Source organism: Daktulosphaira vitifoliae, unplaced genomic scaffold, assembly GCF_025091365.1.
Source record: "Daktulosphaira vitifoliae isolate Bord-2020 unplaced genomic scaffold, ASM2509136v1 Scaffold_5, whole genome shotgun sequence".
NCBI classification, from domain to species: Eukaryota; Metazoa; Arthropoda; class Insecta; order Hemiptera; family Phylloxeridae; genus Daktulosphaira; species Daktulosphaira vitifoliae.
Genome location: NW_026099576.1, coordinates 10,018,549 through 10,039,352, shown reverse-complemented (window position 1 = coordinate 10,039,352; position 20,804 = coordinate 10,018,549). Strand labels below are relative to the sequence as shown.

The following is a 20,804-nucleotide window of genomic DNA, read 5'->3' as shown; positions in this document are numbered from 1 at the left end:
GCGAAACAATATAACAAATTGTCTACGGTGGCGGCGGAGGGCGGCTTGTTTTTTCAGTTGTTCGGCGTCAGGAATTAAGAAGTACCGATATTAATAAGAAACAATAATTTTTTTTATAATAATCATCGTTAATTTCAGAACACCTGGCCATGCGCGCATGTGTGTGTAACTTGTATGGGTGTTAAAATAGCGATAGTAGGCCACATATATGTGTATTGTTATAGCACGATATTGCAACACGGGCTATTTCCAGAGATCTGATCACAAACCAAAATATATACAAAATATATACATGACACACACAATAAGGATTGAACGCACGTACCTAATACCGAACACGGCAATAATTCACGACATTATGTACCTTGATGAATTCACACACACACGGCCTCCTTTCCAGTGATATTATTTTATCGGTTGGCATTCTCGGCACACGAGTATAATAAACATTTCATTAGACCTGTGCAGAGCATTGCGGGTGGGGTGGGTAACGCCGCCCCGCCGCAACCATATCAATCTCCTCGGTGCAGTTTTTTGACCGCACACGCAGGACACAATTTTTGACGTTTCTTTGGAAATCATCAGTGCACTACACTCTCTCGGCCCACGCGTCTTGTAATATTTTCATCGCCTACGACACTACAATAGTCACACAAACGACACACGAGGCGGCCGGCGAATAAGCGAAAAGAGCGAAAAAATCGACATGATTTATCGACACAAACGCCGCCGAGTACGCAGACCTACAAAGGAATATTACATGCACGGCAATATTATAAATCACCCGTGTATATATTGTATAATACCAACAGTGCAACGTACAAACACCAATCGAAAACTGTTGTTTAAACTTTAGACGAAAAGTAAAATTTTTTTATAGGAAAAAAATACTATGAGCACTACGAACGCGCGTAAAAAAAATTTCATCAACGAATTTTATGGAGGCAAAAGGCCAGTAGCTGCCGAGAGAGTAGAGTAAGAACGCACGAAAAGTCGTTTATTTTCATTTCTAGTTCGTTGTCGATATTCAACACTAAAATAAATGATTAAATCTAAAAATACTCACGAAAGTATGAAACGTTCAGACGGACTGTTCGGATAATGAGAAGTTTATTATTTGGTGTATCCAACGTGTAATGACAACGGGCTAGATCCGATGAATAAATGCAATGTACTGCGGCAGATTGGAAACATTTTATTTTTCTATGTCTTACCGAACGGTAAAACAATTAATGTTGTGTAAACAGCGAAACGTATGATAATTTATGCGACTGTGTTATAGAGAATTGGGTAAATCGTTAAATTTTATTTTTTCTTGTTTACACCGGTAAACAAAAGTCTGGGCAAAAATAATATTGTAACTATTAAAATACCGTGGGACCGTCGCAAAAAAAAAAAAAATTAAAAGTGAAAAACTTTAGGAAAACTGCATCGGCGCGTGTGGGACACGACGGCGGCGGAGGTGTCTAGGCGGCACAAACGTTTTACGCGGGCCGGCGGCGTTTTTCAATGGGATGACCGCCGGTCGGCACACGGTCCGAATGAATGGAATAGTTTGTAGTGGAGTACGGCGTAGTGGACGCGGCAGAGGGGAACAGGACGTGCGCCCCTGATGACGTCACCTACGACTAGGTCAAGGGCTCGTCGGCGGCCGCTACACACACACACACACACACGCGATAAGTTTTCATTGCTTTAAACGGCCACTTTTATCAACATCGTTGGTGTGTACGCGCCGACATGACGTTTTTGCCGTGCCGAAATTATCGATAAAAAACGAAATGTACACGACCAGTGCATATTTTTGGCGATGTTTTTTTTATTGAAATTATGCAATTTGTTCTCAATACACAAAACACGCTGTTGGCGGTGCCGCGTTTCAAATTGCCAAACGTAATATTTTTCCTTCTATCCAAATAGATATAATAAAGCCACAGCGCGCTGTGCACAACACACTCTCACATTAATTAAGCTAGGGGTTTCTTCCGTTATTAATATTGACCCGAGTCTGGCCATTATTTTTCATTTCCACTCCACCACCGCACGTCCCCGCCGAACATATATCCTCGAGGAGTTTATACGGCGGTCTTTCTTTCGTTCTTACCCTTCCCTCTCTTCCCGTTCCCTATTAAGTTTTCTTTTTTTCCCCCTCTCCTCCACTTCTCGCGCCCGCCGCTCATTTCCGAGGTCTTCAACAATTAGATAAATTGGATGCTTACGTTTCGGGTCCGAGCATATCTCAGAGTCGCCATTTGCGCCGGCCGCCCTCACTCTTTCCACACTCGCTCGCTCTGGGTTTTTCCATTAATTAAAAGCCTTAACCGAATGGGGAAAATTCGCCTCCGGCTACCCTCCGCCGGCCGCTCGACCGCTGTACACACCGCAAACGTCTAGGCCTCCGTCCATCATATATACATGTACTTAGATAGTGCCGGCGGAACGAACGCAAAAGCTCATTAAAGACCGCGTCGTTTGTCCGGTCGGCGCCTAGTGCCCCGGCGATTTAACCGACCCCCTCCCTCTCGCTATTCTTAACCCTCAGTGGTCAGTCTCACGTCGTCACGACGGCGGCTGAGGCTTAAAGAGTAGGAAAAGTAGTGGTTTAATTGACCACCCGTTGTTTTTGCCGGGACGCCCGCAGAAATTAAAAACGGCAGCGGTCGATGGTTTTTCTGGAATTTTCGCACCAACACACTACCGACAATTCCTAGTGAAATATCCTTTTACTTGGCCATTACAAAAGTTTTGCCATTATATTTCCAACGAAACCTAATAATAATAACGGTTTTACGTTTACAACCAAACGATCAAAAAAATACAGAACATTCAAAAATATTCTAGAGCCTAGACTGGTCGATCTACGCGCAGACTAGGAGATTCCATTAGTTTCGAATTTACATATTTTTTATAAACACATGAAATTGAATTTTTGGATTATTAATTGAAAGACGGAGTGAACAATATATTGGGATTGTGTTTACTAAGATTTATCTGTGTGACGGGACACGTATATAAATCACAACTGTTGTATCAAAACATTTTCGATGACAAAAATGTATTACATGATTAAAATTAGAACAACACCTGTATTATAAATCTGAAACGTTTTAATAGTAGCAGTAAAATGACAAGACATAAAATATTCACTGCAAAAAATGTACATCGGCTCATAAACACCTATAGAGACAACGTGTTAATCGTTGTGTAATTTACAAGCGAACCGCACTGTTTTTAAGAGGGACCGCAATGGTAATTCAAAGCTGTAAGGGGGAAAAGTTCCGTTGGCTGAAAATCGCGTTCATTAGGGCAATTAAAACAAAAAAAATACCTTGGTTTTATTATGGTAAAAAAAATAATAAAATTATTTTTTATAACACTTTTTTAAAGAAGCCTAAGGGGAAATGTTTTGCGGCGAAAACTAACTCGAGGGGAGAGGTACTAACGGCTGCCGCGAATGTTTCGGTTAATTAATTAGTTATAATTTTACATTAATCGTGTAATAAAAAAAATAAAACAAGAATTAATTACGCGGAAAATGAGGGGCGATTCAAGTGCGTATTGGAGAGGACAAAAATAAGAAAGCAACGACTCATATTATTTTTTTTACGAATTAATACTTGATAACAAATAGATTCCGAGGCATTCCACTCTTGGTGGCCTCAAGAAACACCGGAAAAAATACTGGAAAAAGTCGTACGTCCACATGAAATATTTATTTATTTTTTCATTAAGCCAAATATTATCGTTCGGGTCGCATTCCTAAAAATATTAAATAATTTTAAGAGGGACGTCGGCTTCGTCCAAATACACACATTCATAGACTACGGTGTATTGAGATAAAGGGATGAAATCAGTCGAAATGAGAAGAGGGTAATTTTTAATACTAAATATTGAATGGAAAATAAGATAAGTAATGTTACTTTATGTCGATAATGTATTATGCAAAGTAAAATAAACCAGGTGGACATACACTGAGACGTTTTGTTTTATGAACAGGCCAACAGCAAGTCGAACAAATGGCTAAATTCGAAAAGAGCATCAATTAGAGCAATCGATATTCTACTTAAGTGTTAACGACTCAATATTAGAGGAGTATACTGTTTCACGTGATAAACTCTTTGGAGGTGTTGTAATTTTAATCACAGTTGCTTCCCTCGCGAGGTTAGCTCGCCGACGAGGTTAATTGAAGCAACTCGCGGCCGAGAGAAGAAACACAAGACCGTCGGTGTCGCCGTTGTCATTGCTGTATGAGGTTATAAATTGCCGGAGACGCGAAATCAGATAGGTAAATTGATGAGCAGTCGCGCCCACGCTAGACCGCAACGGTGCCTAATGGTCCGATCAATCATATAATTAATTAACCCCTCTACGCACTTGCCGGAGGCCAGGCAATCGTTTATTTATCATTCTGTAGTTTGTCACAGCGACGCGAAAGAGATCTCTCCTCGCGATGTGGTTAATTAAAAACGATAGTGTTTGTCGCTGATATAATTTGAAGAAACACTTTGTTTTGTACAACAGCCATTTGTTGTTTTCAAACTTGGTCGACCGATACGATTTTTACACCTTTGCAAAACGAATCGAAACACAATTATCGAAGTGCGGGAACGGCAAGATGACATCGAAAAAAATATGCGGACAAACGAGTTTATCCGATTACTGAAACGACACGAAATGAGTGGCTTGAAAAACAATTAACATTTGCTTATACGGAAAGCACATTTATTTGTACTGAAAAAATATATATATATATATATATATGTTTTTGTTTCGTCGTCTGTTCCAGGCTCGCAATGTGACGTCATATAAAACAATGGATTTCAGACGGCCGGCTGCACTACTATACGAAGGCACTATAGGCGACACACATTAAAGATCCGTTTTTTTTTTTTACTGGCGAAAAAAAATACAAGTAGGACGAGAACGCACGAGGGACGCGAGAAAACGAAAAACGGTTTAATAATTCAACGATAGCGGACAAGGCAGAGATAAGGGTGGACGACGGGACGGGTAGCCGGGCGGAAGTGTGGGCGAGTAGAACATTAATAAAATACGTTCGTCTTGGAAATAGTAGCCACGGATGTGACGGGCCCCCTCGTCCACGATCGTGGTGCGGGGACGAGAGCGCGCCGGGGAAAAGTTTTAATGGAAATGGGCACCCATACATATACATTAGTCTGAATGCGGGAAACTGAAAGAACGTAATAATGAAAAACGGGAGCGGAGAAACTTAACATGTATGAAAAAGACAAAAAAATAAAGGAAAAAGAATTGGCAGAGCGGAGGGGGGCAAGTAGATATTTCCATAAGAATAAGTAGATGTCGGAAAAAGGCGCTTTTACACACATACATTTTACCTTCTCACAAACACACACACGTTATTGCTCACTGCTATTTTCTGCCGTACGTGCGTCGGGGGCGGCAAAGGAAGTTTAGAAAAGGAACAAACTCCAATAGCGGGACGTGCATGCGAAATGAGAGCGTAGGTCGGGCGGTGGCCAACGAACGATACATTTTTTTCTTTTGCTTCGTTTAAAAATAAAAACATAATGCGCAACCTTTGCCGTTGCCCGGGGAAAGAAATTAAATATTAGTCAGGTACGGTAGGAAAGCTTGTACTTTTGATTTCAAAAGTTTTTTAGTGTCCTTTATCGAGAATTTTATAACCGTTCGCACATACAAAAGCTGATTTTTTCCCTTGTGTTTCACCGTCAAGTTTGAATAGGGACTAAAAATAAATTTAAAAACATGTACACTTATGCAATGATGTAAATATAATAGAAAAAAAACGTGTGTAAACTATCTTGTCGGGCTACAAACGAGTTTCAACGTAAAAATGATGTATTTTAACGTGTTTTTGTGATTCATCTCGGCGAGGATACTTAGTGCTCGCGTGGTATCCGGTCGAAAAAGACAAAAGCCAAAAACGGATGAGCACCTTTAGTATATTTAGACCGGGCGGCCAAGGAAAAAAAAAAACAATGTTGACAAAATAATAGACGATGGGCAGACGGTCCGCACCGGTCAGATGAGTTTTTGTATTGTGTAGTTTTCGGGTTGTACCTGTGCAGACGCCGGCGGTTAATTGAGAACAATACTTACTTTGAAATAAAAGGAAAATATACATTGAGAAAATGTCAACCTCAACGGCGCCTTTAATTTATTATTTTAAACCTATTTTACATTATCCGTACCAGTTTTCTTTTTGGGAACAATTTTTTTGTATCACTTATGTCGAAAAACGGTTTTGTTATTATTTTTTTACATTAATAAACTAAATAGTACATTTGCTGAACGTGTGGGCGCGACTACGACGGGGTTATATGGCCAACAACGGACGATAATTAACCGGAGATGTTATTTTTTTTTTGTTCCTCGTTCGCTTTTACCTATCTTTTATGTAAACGACGGTGTTGGTTGTCGCTAATTTGAAACCAATGTTATTTTCACGGCAACTAACGTTGTCTTAGGTCATTTGGAAGGGGAAAACGCTGAGGGAGGTCAAATATACACCAGAGAAATCTCGTTTTAATAAAATATGCTCGTGAAAGCCACAGCTGCCGCCGCTTCAGTATATGTAAACAATCATAGTCAGCGACAAGGAACGCCCAAGACGTGCAAGTTACATTCTAATTTTTTCCTCTTTTTTTTTTTTTACTCGAGTAATCCTTTTTTCGTTCGCCTCCTCTGCACTAAATGTACTTTATGGTCCGGTTGTAGTAGCACCACATCTCGCATTAATGGAATACTTAATTCATCGCTTTCGACCCACCTTAAGTCGTGTGACACCCAACATGCAAGCGCCGTACGTTTTAATGGACATAATTATGTTATTTATGAAAAAAATGTCGTAGTCAATACCATTAAAAGGTCCATGAATTTGGAATTCGTTAAAAAATCGGAATACAGTTTTTCTCGGCGAGATGCAATACAACAACCTTGAGCAACTTTTAAACTTATCTAATTTAGTTAGTGGTTATAAAAATAACTTGGCTTTTTTTCAGTTAATTAAATAAATAACCATCAAACTAAAATTAATAATTTTTAGCTGCATATGTGGTTTTAAATGAACATAATCCAATAAATACTAAAATCTGTGATTTATGTTTCTTCATTAAAAAATTATATACTAAAATAATTCGGCATAAAATATGCACAAAATCGATATAATATCACATAATAACTATAATTACAAATTAATATCATAAAATTACTAACATAATATTATTATGAGTTAAAAAAATTCTCCATGCTATTTGATTAGAGAAAAATTCTTGAATAGCTTTAATAGGTAGTTGTGTGTGAATGTATGTGGTAAGGCTAATAATAACACTTCTCAGCTGCACTTATTATAATTATTAAAAATATTTATTGTAAATGCTAAACTTAAACTGGGCCAATTTCGCATTTCCTCTACCCTAAATAATATATTTATACAACAATATAGACAATCGTTTGATTTTTTTTTTCAGAGTAATTTTTGTACTTTTGTTAAGTCCCTATAGTTGTACTTGTGTTGCTCATAAATTAGGAAATAAAACCACTTCATGCGATTTTTAAACTGATTAAATAAGTAAACAAACCCTTTTTAACCTGTAACGAGTACTAAATTTTGTTAACTTATCTACATTGATCCTGGTTTAACTAGAGTTAATTATTTTCATTAACTTGGATAATTTTTTATTATAACTAAAAATAATTCTAATTCTAATGGTTACAATTTTATTTTTTTCAACATTAGACAGCAAGAAAATTATTAATTGTTAAAAATAATTTAAAATAAAAACAGAATATTGGTATTGACGCATCTAAAAAAAAAAAAAATTAAATGTAATAATATGTATGACTAAAATTTAAAAAAATAATAGAAATTAAAATATTAAAAACTACTCATTATTCGAATAAAATAAAATAATATAACAAAAAAATATATTTTAATAAAAAGTAATGTATTTTTTAGTAATTGTTTGCACAGAACTTTTTTTTAGCTATGAATTATTATTTTCTTTCTCTTGATGACTTAGTACAAACAAGATGAAATTTTAATGCTCTTAACCAATTTCCTAATAGGACGAATTGCTTTTCGATAGAAAATCATATAAAAATACAATAAAAGAAGGTTACACACATACTGACACAAATACTTGTTCTGAAAAATGGCCCGTTTGCATATGTAATATTTAAACAGTGACCACCACTAGTAAAAAAAATAACCATTTGGCGGTAAAGAACAATGCCATTAACATTCTCTATGATTCAAACTAAACAAGTTCTCGGATGCGTTTAATTAACTGCCGGGACATCTTAGTGGCGTGTCGGTTTAGTGTGCGGCGCATTTAAAGACTGCGACGACCGAGTGAAGTTTTTTACGGAATTATGCAAATTAATTAAAAATTATATCGGACAAGACAAAGACGACAGGGAATGTGGTGACACAAAAAAAGTAAAAGTCATTAATTCCGTGGAAAAAACCAAAGCAGCGTGGGCTACACGCCGTCCGACGACATTATTTTTATGAAACCAATGTTTTTTATACGTTTGTTTCATAAGATGCATTGGAATATCGCACAGACAAACTGAAAAACGGAATTATCGAATGTTAGCCTAACCCAAATTACACTAATGCAATCACTAAATGGAAGTTTTCTTATTTCGTTTTTTAATTAAACGAATATTGTTCGATGAAAAAAAAATTGTACATGCACACGCCGTCGATCGTATAAATGTACACGTGCGCTAAATAAGTGCAAATACCGTTTAAAGACAGTCTTGAGCATCAACCAAAGTAAAATATTAATTTTTTTACGACATCATGTGCGGTTAATTGTTATTGCCGGGCATAATAGACCAGAAATAGAGTTTCTGCGTCAAGAGGGGGGGGGGGGGCAGAGCAACGACTGTATGATTTATTCGTATAAATCACGCGATTCTATTTATCTAAAAATGTCTCTCTAGACGTCTAGTGCGTTCATACGCAACTTTACATAATTAAAATTTGGCAAACGACACTGTTACGACAACCGTCGCCTGACCGCAATAATAATTAATTAACAATAAAACATCGCGGAGATAATAACATTTCGACAAATTTTACATCATTAAACACAGAAGCTTATATTTTTAGCTCTTTAGCGCCCCTAGGCTAAATTATTCTGACAGTGTTTAGTAACCAGTATACGTTCACAATGATCACTAATTAATATTTATTACACTGCGAGTGAATAATACACGTAGATATCGATAATTTTGTCATTATTATTTATATTAAAATTTTACATAAAGAAAATATTCTATGGATACGTGAAAAGTGATTTTAAATCGTTGTGTTTACATGGAAAACCTCGTAGGAAAAATATTTTTTATAATATAATACATTTCGAACGCGTAACACCAAAAATAAAAGTCACTCTCAAAAAATACCCTAAATACTACTACGCGACTGATTAAATAGAATACTAATGACGCGCGAATAAATTAACGTGGATAGATTAAAAATCTGTGCGTTAATGACAAATTGGAGGACTGAACATTTTTATAAATAAAAAGACAAACAAATTAATAATACTAAAAAGGCAAAGACTGCACAACACGTACAACACTCAGTATCTCGTGGAAGCGTGCAGGTGGTAAAAAAATGCTGTAACCGTACGGTATATGTTTTTCAATTTTTCGCTGCACAACTATTTTATCGGTCCAATCGTACCGACGACAATAATAATAATAACTTTGTGCAAGAAGATGGAACGCGATAAAATGAAATAATAATAATAATAAAAACATTATACCGATGCGGAGTTTTAAAAATTAAAAAAATATATACACCATACATGCGTTAGGGAATTTTCGCCGGCCGTACTGTAGTATAATGACAGTTAATAACAACTGTGTTTCGAAATAAACACAATAATAATTGTCATGTAGTTAATTACTTTCGGATACGCGTACGATTTTTATTATTCCATAAGAATTATAATATTTTATTATTCATCCCTTGTTTTTTTTTTTTTTTTTTTGATAATTACCAAAATGCGAGATTACTATTAGGATTTGTTATTGTAAAAAAAATAATGACGACCATTATCGTCGCCCGTCGCCGTTGCGTGTCATTGGGAAGCGAATTTCCTGTGCTTTGACCGCATAGACTTCGATAGCGTCCGTTCTTCTACCTCGGCCCCCCAAGTGCAAAAGCGAACCTATGCGTGTGATCACAAAAAAATTGAAGTGCATTTGCCGCCGGTGCACTGGTAAACAATTCGCCTATACAGATAAGTATGAGAAATGAAAGGCCAATTACAACCAGTCGGTCGTTATGAAGAAAGCTTGTTACTCAAGCAACGCTGTCATCGTTTTGTTTGTTTGGGTTAAACAACTACACGATGCACGAAGATCGGTTGAAATATATATATATATGTGTGTGTGTGTGTACAAAGAAACAAAAATAAAAAACAGACAACAGCAGAACAACGCGATTTTTTTTTTGCCACTATTTTTTCAGTCGCGCGCCAGGAGCTTAATTAACTGATATTACAGCCGCACGCAATTGAAACTGTGAGCGTCAAAATTGGTTCGATTGCAAATTAGTGTCACATTCATTTTGCAATAACAATTTATCGAGGTTATACGCGTATTTGATCAATAGTAGAAAAAAAAAACGCCAGAGACAATTAAAAGAAAAAAAACAATTACAGAACGACGACACGAGGCACATATTGTTTACGTGAGCGACGAGTACTGTCTACTGAATAAATATTTTTTCTCCTTTGCCGCACAGTCGAGAAATGTATTTAACGAAATCGCTGGGCGTTTTTATTGATATCACTATTAGTGTGCGTTATGTTCACCTGTTCGCCGTCCCCAGGGCTCCCGGACCTTAACCTTTTTTGTGCGCTGCTCGGGAGGGTCAATTCATTAGGGACGATATGTTTGTGCCGTGAGAGTCATCGGAGGAATGCGTCCATCACATCTCCTTTAAACGCTCGTGTGCGTCCCGCGGTTTTCCGACATTCAACACAACACACCGGACGACCCGCACACACTCACAACAACAATAAAACATCCAAATGTTTTTCTCTCTCTCTCTCTCTCTTTCTCTTCTGTCCACCGCACAAAAACACGGCACTCGCTTAGCCTTCACGATCGTCAATACGGATTTATACAGTGGGACGAGGTGCAGGACAAAAAAAATATTCCTGTAATGTTATTATGTTCTGGTCAGCTCGGGTTCCCATGCAAATACACATAACCCGGCCAAGGTGTCGTTGGTTTTAATTTTAAAAGCGGTCGGGTAGAAGAAACGCTTTAATGCGTTTAATGATTGCTACTTGTGGGTGGGCGACGAACAACACTCGTCCTGTTCACTAGAGAAACGTTTAATAAGCCGCACATTAAAATGCATTTACATAAATTATAGGTAAATATTCTTGGGACTCGGCAGTGGGCTGTTGGGCAGTTTTAACTGTAAATGAAATATTGTCCCGTCGGTGGCAGATAACCGCGATTTTAGCGCGCGCCGTTAATTAAGCATATTTAAACGTACAGCAATTAATAAATGGAGTAAACGTGTTCGAGAAAACATTTCGACCGTTATTTCCATACGCGTTCCTCTTCGTCGTGGAAACGGTACGGAGAAAGAACATAATGAATTGGAAGTGTCGGCGCGCAGAGAGGTGGAGCGGAATGAATAAAACGAGTAAAGTCTAAAAACACGACGAACCTATGAATATTCACAGATTTGCATAAGCGTAGATTTGTGAAAACGTGGGGAGAGAGTTGCCAACAGTAAACCGGAGTAGTTACTTGTATTGTCTCGTTTTGCGCCGTCAGACGACAGTGTGGATATTCGGCGGACAAAGGCAATAATAATCATTGCAGATCTCGTTGATTGCAAAGCTGGAGAAGCGGTTACACGCACACTCACTCGACACACGGCGGCCCACAACACAATACACCGAGTAGTTACACAGTATATAGATTTTTTTGTTAATCCGGCTACAATAATAACCGTTCCAATTGGGAATCGTTTAACACGATGTTACCCTTTTTACACGGCAATCGGCCATGTGTATTATTTACGACTCGGGGGGACACACGAAGCATGTGTGTCAATGTCTTCGCCATTATATTCTCATCAACGGAATCGGAGCACCGTACGGAGCCGGCGCGCACGAGATTTCTCATTGAATTTTTTTAATAAACGGTTAATTGTCAACCATAAATTTGTGCCGACCCCGACAACGTGCAAGGGTGAGGTGTTTGCAAAAATCGTCGCGCATCACTTGAAAACGTATCCGTGTCTGTTTTTTTTTTTTATTATGCCGGGAAAAGTGTTCCCGGTTGCAGGAACGGAACGGCGTGTGACGGGCAAATAAAATAGAGCGAAAAACGTGGACAATAGCGATGGCGCACGGGAAGAGAGCGGCCCGGCGACGGAGGGCACAGGTACCTGCCGCCGCTTTTGCATAATCTCGTTTCCCACTTAGACGGCGCGTAACGTCTATGTTGCCGCGGTGTGGCCGCCGTACACGGCCATTGATATAACCGTCAAATGTTCCGTTAGCCCGAGACGCGACACGTTTATGGGCCGCGGCGTTACGGAGCAGATGGAATGTCGTGTGGTGGATGGACGACGTTTGATTCAAATAACGGCCGGCTAATCTGGTACGTTTTCGTGTGTGTGCGCGTGACGGGCGGCGCGTAGGAGTAAAGCATCGGCGGCGGCGGCGGACCGGTTCTGAAGTGAAAAAACAAAATCTGAAAAAACTCGAAATGACACCACGAAATATCATAACGCGGCGTTCGTCTCCGGTCATTAATTGATCTTCACCGCACCCATCTACAGCTCATGTACGTCATATACCGACGATTTGTTCGTATGTGCGAGTTGAACTTGGTATTATAGTGTACACACACACATAACTGGTCGTGTGGGACACAAAGAAACCAGTTTCGTGCCACCGCGTTTTTTTTTATAGATGAAAATAATTTAACGATAATCTGCGTATTTAACTCGGTCGTTGCATTCACAGCCTCGGCGTGTTGCACGTGTGTAATTATTACTCGGACCGTGTTTGTGGGCAATCGCCGAGCAGAAGGAACCATTGATTTCGACGTGCGTTGCTTTTGTGTCTCCGCGCAAACATTACTGTAGCCGGTGACAGTCGGCCAGTGCCGCAGCCGTGTGGAGGTACACACACACACACACTTTAAAGGTTTAATATTTGAATTTTAAATCAGACCTCTTACACGCGGGACACGGGTCGTCTCCGTGCACGTTTTTGCATATCCAAACGCGCGTGCTCCTTCTTCCTACCGTTGTAACCACAAGGCGCGTCGATACTTTGAATAATGTTAACGAGTACGTTAACGCGGCGCACGGGCGAGGTCGACCCCTAAAAAATTACAATAATAAGAAAGTGGCGCACGATCGCCGGATATCGTGTACGCCCTAGGAGATAATGTATTCCGGACCTTTGCATACACGAAAGCGCGTGCTGCATATGTTAAGGCTCCGGATGGACCGAACAGCGGCAAGGGTCTCGGATATGCAAATTGCGATGGTTAGAAAACATACGTCCCCCGGGCTAGAACAGTTAATGCTTGACATAAACACGTCTCCGACTTGCGCAAGCGTTCCTCCGATGGACATCGTCGAGTTGTGCAATCGCATCGGCAATTTGCGCACAAATAGATCTAGTGGCGCGCCAACAGCAGCAAATTAATCATCGGCTTTTAACTCGTGTGGTGGTCGTTTGCTGCCTATGTGGCGACGGAATCGCGACAATTTTCCTTTTTCCTGCAAAATAGTGAAGATTACTACGGTTGGCGGAGATCCGTCTGCGCGATAACCTTGGCCGACAAACGTTCCAGAAAATTAAATACCGGTAGTCTAGAGCCGTTAAGCAAACGTAATAGGACCACGGACATGGTCAGAATAACGCGTGAATTTTAATTGCGCGCGTTCACAAAAATATTACTAGTAACAATGCTAGACGGGCGCCCTTTGCGAACGGCAACAGGACCCGCACGATCGTACAGAGAGTTGCATATGCGGCTTTTGTAAGGGGCCGTTTGCGGAAAAGGCCGCGGTCGAATGCGCGTTTATCGTCACACCCCGTGTCGACGGGCAACCGGCAAACACATGTACCCGGACGAATATGGTGACGACAGCACGAAAACAAACATCGACGACGGTGTACGACGACACCGGCAACTCGATGTACACGGAAATGTGGGTCAACGTGCGTGTACTACGGACACGGTGAAGTGCACACACCCACATCACCCTATGGGACAGCGCCGGACACCCCGGTCGTGTACGCGATGCAACCACGGGCTCAGGGGAGGAATGGCCGCCGAACAGCTGATTTTATGTACACGGTTCACCGACCGGCGTCATCCTATCGACGTCAACGACCTTGACACCCCCTGACTCGTCGTACGTGAGATACCGAAATAGCCAACGCGTGTTATCGCCTTTCGCGCATGTTGTTATTGTTGTCGTTAACTCGGTCCGTTGTTTTTTAACCGGAGCACCGCAGAAAGTGTGTGTGTGTGTGTGTCTCTTTTCGTGTTACGACACCACGTCGGAGGTTGAACCGAGGCCAAACAACACGCAACACGCCACGTTGGTCGGCGTCCACCTCGTCACCGGGTACAGATGAGCGACGCGCGGTTAATTCCCAGCGTACGTCTCGCAACCCGTTTTAATTAATTAATGGCGCGTAATGCTGTTAATACTGTTTTTGCCAGCTGCGCGTCATCGATGATGAGTCACACCGAAGCTGGCGCGGCGGTGAATGTTCACTCGGTGTAAGCTCAGGCCGAGTAAACACCTCCGAGAATAATTGCTGTCGACGAAAAAACATTGCACACAAAATACTTTGTTTTCGTTCACACAGAAATAATGTTATTAGATACATTTTGTGTTTTCCCGTTTCTAAAGTTACATAAGCCGCCAATTAAATTGGCAACGACGGATTCCAGTCGGTAGTGTTTTTTTGTTTTCTTCGATAATTTCCAAATTTAAGTAAACAGCACTCGTGTCACATACGTGACATAAAGCAAACACGGCAACTCGATAAAATCCTCCGGATCGGGACGGGAAAAGTTATAGTCTTTAATTTCACGGTTGAAGAATTGACCAGGAAACAAAACAAAAAAATATCAACGCACACCTCCACTTCAGCGTACTGCTAAATAACATCAACTGTAACGTCCGTCGGATTTCTAAATACAAACGATATTAATAGTGTAGTAATACTTCACGAGATTGTCGTCGCAACTAACGACGGACAACAGTAAATATGCAACATAATAATAATAGTAAAAAAAAAAAAAAACAACAGCTGCTGCTGCTCTATTCTTACATAACAGATTGTGAAATTATTATTTAATTTTTAACGAGATATGGAATTCATCAGATACATTCATAGTATAGATAACATTTACGGCAAAAACATTGACATTTATAAATAAAAATATAGAAAGTTATTTTTTCTGTAAATTAATCGTAAACATTTCACAGTGTGGACTGTTAAAAAATAATAACGATACTCGATAAAGAAAGTATCGATCTACGAAGACATTTTGCAACAACAGACGGAATGGATGCTTTTTGTATTTTAAAACGGCAAGATTTAATAAAACCGTTTGGTTCCCACGTAAATCCGTTGATGGCTAAACAACGGCGACAAAAGACATAAACGGTTTTACGACAAGACAATTAGAAACAACTAAAGTCGCCGCTGTCCGACCGGACGGACGTTTGGAAGTTTTTGTACTTAAAGGCCGCGTACAGTGTTGGCGTACGAAAGAAAAAACGAGCGAAAAAGTCAAACCGCATTAAGCGGAATTCACAATTGGCGCCTGTGTAGACAACAGCGCGGCGGTGATGTATGTGTATTAATTTACCCAAAGAAAAACATTATCTTTTCTATCGCTCGTGTATGATTAATGGAGTGCCATGTGTGTGCGAGTCCATTGGTTGGCGGCGAGACACGAGCGTAAAGGCCGCCACGGCCGTCAGGAAAAATAATATTACAGATATATAATGCAACAAATCGGACGGAGAGAAAAAGCTAATCAACGGCCGTGTGTATCATTTGTAATAACGCGGTGGAGTTTCACCGAGTGCGCCGGAGACGAAGAAATAAACGGTGACGACGTTACGTCAAAGGCGGCGGCGGCGGCGGTGGTGGCGGGTGGACGTTCTACTATAAACTATTACACACGGTGAATGAACAGAAAAGTAGAAAACACTGTCGGCCGGCAAGAGGCGTGCGGTGACATGGCGGGGAGAGAAATAAGAAAACGGAGAAAAGAATGCGACGGCTACGTAAAGCGCAGTTCATCGCACACATGTTGTGTTGAGAAACGAGGGGAGACGGTATGCGTTGCCGCGTATATGTATGTATGTATATACGGTGAATAATCAATAGTTTTATACAAGTTTTTTGTGCTTTACCGAACCTTTTAATGTTATTATTAAATAAGTTTTTACCGGACGCCGCGGCGGTGAATGTATCGTTCCGACCGAGAGGAGCAGCTTAGGTGCCGCCGAGCCGCACGGGATGATTTCGTGTGCCTACTGGCCGTGTTTTACTCCGTAAAAACGAATTACTACACGGAAAACACAATAACGCGCTAACGACACCCCGTAATGGGATGTGTTATAATTTTTTTCCCCGTTTTAAAAACCTAGTCGACGGGCCGCCCGGTTGCCAAATTTACTAGCGGCGAACGCCCATCGCGGGAGCGCACACACAGACACGAACTTTACACGGTCTCGCATATAAACGTCATTATATAATGTCTTTGTGTGCGACTGGCGGGGAAAAAAAAATCGATATCGGTTAATAGGATTAGTGCGAACTAACTAAGAAAAGCCCCGGAGACCCGTGGGGCGAGCCGACGGTAGTAGTGGTGTGCGTATAGTGTCTGAACACACGAGGGTGGAAACACGCGCTCGGACGGGGCCGACAACCGGCGGAGGAGTACCCGAGGGTGCCATCGGCCGTCTAGCACAATAATATGTAGAATACAGTCACCGCACGAAACGGCACAAATGTCTTGATTACGAGTGCGGCACACACACGAGGTTCTATAATAAATAATTATTGTTATTTACTCGGTTTCGTTATTAGAAAGTTTCCCGGATCGTAAAAAATAATTACACCTCCAAGTAGGGCAATAAAAACGAGATAATAACAACAATGCCAGTGTCGGTTTTAAATATTATTATTCCAGTGCGGGTTTGTCCGTAACGCTCAAGGAAATATAGTGCACGGTTTACAGATGGAACGTGGCGGCGGCCAAGAAGATCCGACGGAAAAAATAATAATAATAATAATGATTGCAGTAGTAATTATAGAATATTAGCGTCTTGTTACGCGGAGCCGCCGGTCGAAAACCAAAAAGTTCTATTATTACACTTGGACGAAACCGCGTCGTCGTCGACAATGTTAATTGAGAAGAGTGTATAATTAACGCGACCGGCCGGTCGCAACTGCAATAAATTATTTCATGGCAGAGAAATTAAAACAATCCGGTGGTAATTGCGCGATAACACAGTGAGATGGTAAAACGCCGCCAATCACTTGTTCGCGGTACACACAGTTTGTAGACAGTTTAAAAGGTACTCACGTTTAACAGCAGCACAGCAACTCTGGCGTGGCGAGCGGTGTCCCAGGACGAAGCGTCGGCGGCGGCACACGCGGTTGATGCGGCGGCAAACGGTAAAACGCGGCGGCCACCGTGAAGGTATAAAAATGTTTATTTACCCTGTGACGCGACACGGGCAGTTGACCGTCGACATTATTATTTTTTTTTTCAAGTTGACGCAAAATTCTTCGGACGACGAAAACAAAATTAAATTACGAAAAAAATGATTAATTGTTAATTTTTTTATTTTTATTGAAAAAAAAAAAAAATTATTGAGGAACTACACAGACCGTATATTATCACAGAGCGAATGGTTATTTGGAACTGCCGGTGACGGTGGGCGCCCGATATTTATTTTTCTTTTTTTCAGAATCGGAGAACGCGCGTGAGCCTGCGGCAGCGCCGGGACGCTTCTGTTTTGCATGGAAAAAAGGGGCCGCGGACGTCTCCTCGCGCACGCTTTCCACACCCTTCCCTTATGCCTCGCCGTATAATTAAGCGTCTCCTCCGCTGTGTTCGGGGCGGGGGCGGCGGCGGCGCACTAGAATCCAAAAAGCCGGAGGGACGGTTGGTGACGGCTGTCGTATATGCTAATGCCGGGAACGTCGCTTTTACATCAATGCGTCGTCGACGGCCGCGCATATTCAAAACAGCCCCCGCCCGGGACACAGCGCCACCGATGAGGTTACGGAGCTTGTTGCCGAGAGAGCTCGAATATATTACAGCCTACGGCACCCCGACACTGGTGTGTGTGCTGGTGGTAGGTAATGACGGCCAAGTAGGGGAAGGCGTATTAATTAATACATAGGCGGGGTGGGTCTCCGCGTTATCTACTTCGTTTATCAGCCACGCCTATCGGCCGAATCGCGCATATTAAGATTTACGCTGCTCGGCTTTTAATTGGTAGCCTCCGCCTGTATGCATATCATTATGTCCCTTGAACGGCAGAAATGCGAACTTCCCGCCAAAACCGAGCACAAGTGGTAAAGAGTCAACGTATACAGCACTTATTCCACAAAAAGGATTTTCTGAAAATATTGAAGTTCCAAAGCTTTTATCTTAATCACAAACATGACAACACTCAAATAACTGAATTTTTATACTAACGGATACAACACATCATTGATAAAAAAAAATATGACATTTAAATACCAGAATACGTAGTGAATACAACAGTAAGGACAATATAAACGATTTTCCATTCTTATATGGACCGACTATATCTTACTGAATAAATTTTATGTAGTCAAGAATGCCAAACATTTTTAATTAACTCGAATTTCTAATTGTTTGGTCCATCTAATTTTATGATGAATTTTTAACCATGCATAAATATTATAGAATTAATGAAGTCACATAATTAAATAAGATAGTTAAATACATAAAAAAATTATTAATCATATTTAAAAACTAAATTGAAAATTTGTTCAAACTTTTATATTTGTCAAAGTTAAGATGCTTAAAGTCGGTTTTATTGTCGACAAAAAAAAGAAACACTTTTGAATTTAATGCGCGTTGATCCGTTTATTTTTCATCTCGTCTATCATATCACATCAGCTTTTTTTACTGTCAAAAGAAATAACTCGGCAAATACGTTCGGATGATTGCACCGAATCAACAAGACACCGATATTATCATTTCTGTAATATAAAAATGCCAAATTAACGTAATGCAACCCCTCAGGAGCTGTCTCGAAACGTAATTATCTTATAGCAAAACGACCCCAACGCAAAATAAATATCACATAAGAAAATCGATTTTCATGTTTATCGCACCCTCCGGGAAAGGGTAAGTACGTGATATAACAATTTTTGTTAACACTCAACGAAACGTGGACTTACCTCTCGGGCGTTGCGTTGCTGTCAGGTACTCCGCGGCGATCGGCGACCGAACTCGGCGGAGGAGATGTAATTACTAATCACACGGCACTTCCGCGGGCGACAAATATGAACAAATAATAATAATAATAATGAAACAAAACAATTTCCCCGTCTAAAAATACAATGTGGACGACGCACAGTACACAATCGCGAGCGCACTCACACAAACATAGCGAACGCAAAAATTCGTATTAATGTTACAATATCTTGAGTGGCGCACACGATATTTACTAATGACACTTGATACTACTGCAACCGTTCTGTATAGTGTATGTATGTCCTCAGTACGGCGTCGAATACCGTAGTATCGTAGCGTTATCAACACAAATTATGATTTTCTCAGTGAACGATATTGTGTTGCGCTAATACGACTGATAGCGGCGGCACGTGTTCGACGACGGGAGCGATAGTAGGCACGTCGTTTGGACACTGCGGGCGCCGGCGGTCATCGTACAACTGCCAACTAGTAGTCGTTTCGCGGCTGCCGGCGACTCGGCGGCCCCGTTCGGCGCGCCGCCACCGCCGCCGACCCGCCCGTCCATCGATGCCGAGGGGGAACGGTGGCAGCGGCGTGTAACGGCCGCGCGCATATATTAATTACACCGTTGTTGCAGCCGGTGGCAGTGGTGGTGGAGATGACGATCGCGGTAGAGGGGGTCGACGGGACACCGGGCATTAAAACAATAAGAGCGAGAGAGAAGCCAATACACCTGGGCCCCCTCCTTCCGACGGGGTCGGCGACGTCCACCGTTGCGACAACCAATGGCCGCGCGAGAGCGGTTCGGCCTCCCCGTCTGCCCAGCAACGTCTCCACGCCGTTTCTCATTAGAATATTATTATAATTGGCGGGACGTCCACCACCTCCTCCGCAGCCACCATTCGCCGGCGAGGTGCGGCCAAAAACTTTGCGCACAGGCAACGAGCACAATAATTATCGCACCACTGCTGAATTTCCACGTGCTAAATGATCTGCCTACGCCCGAAAACTTGTAATAAACGAGTAATGATATTGGCATTCAAAAGGTAACGGGCCCAAATGAGTTGACTCGAGACATTTTGATTAACGTTCGATATAATCATCGAAAATAAATACTTTGTTTCAATTATATTTTTATTTGTTTTTAATAACTAACATAATACGACATAATCGTAAGAATTGAAACGACAGAGATAAAACGGGCGCCAACAGAAATCATAAATCGGCGCCAACGATGACTGAGCTTACAAAATTAAACCAAAAAAGTTCGAAAGAAACTAGTTACGCAA

At 41.0% G+C, this 20,804-nt stretch overlaps 1 protein-coding gene across 6 annotated transcripts in view; it reads right to left on the bottom strand.

Annotated features, from left to right (window-relative positions):
* LOC126907426 (zinc finger homeobox protein 3) overlaps nt 1-19,989 on the bottom strand; it is a 71,460-nt gene extending 51,471 nt beyond the window's left edge. For 4 of the 6 annotated variants that reach the window (XM_050688696.1, XM_050688700.1, XM_050688702.1 and 1 more), the window contains exon 1: nt 19,500-19,989. The gene's annotated coding sequence lies outside the window, so the exon portion shown is untranslated. Of the gene's footprint in view, nt 1-1,066; nt 1,202-17,640; nt 18,226-19,499 lie in introns of those variants that run through there. The other 2 variants (XM_050688698.1, XM_050688699.1) reach the window with 2 other exon arrangements.
* Nucleotides 19,990-20,804: the final 815 nt, after the last annotated feature.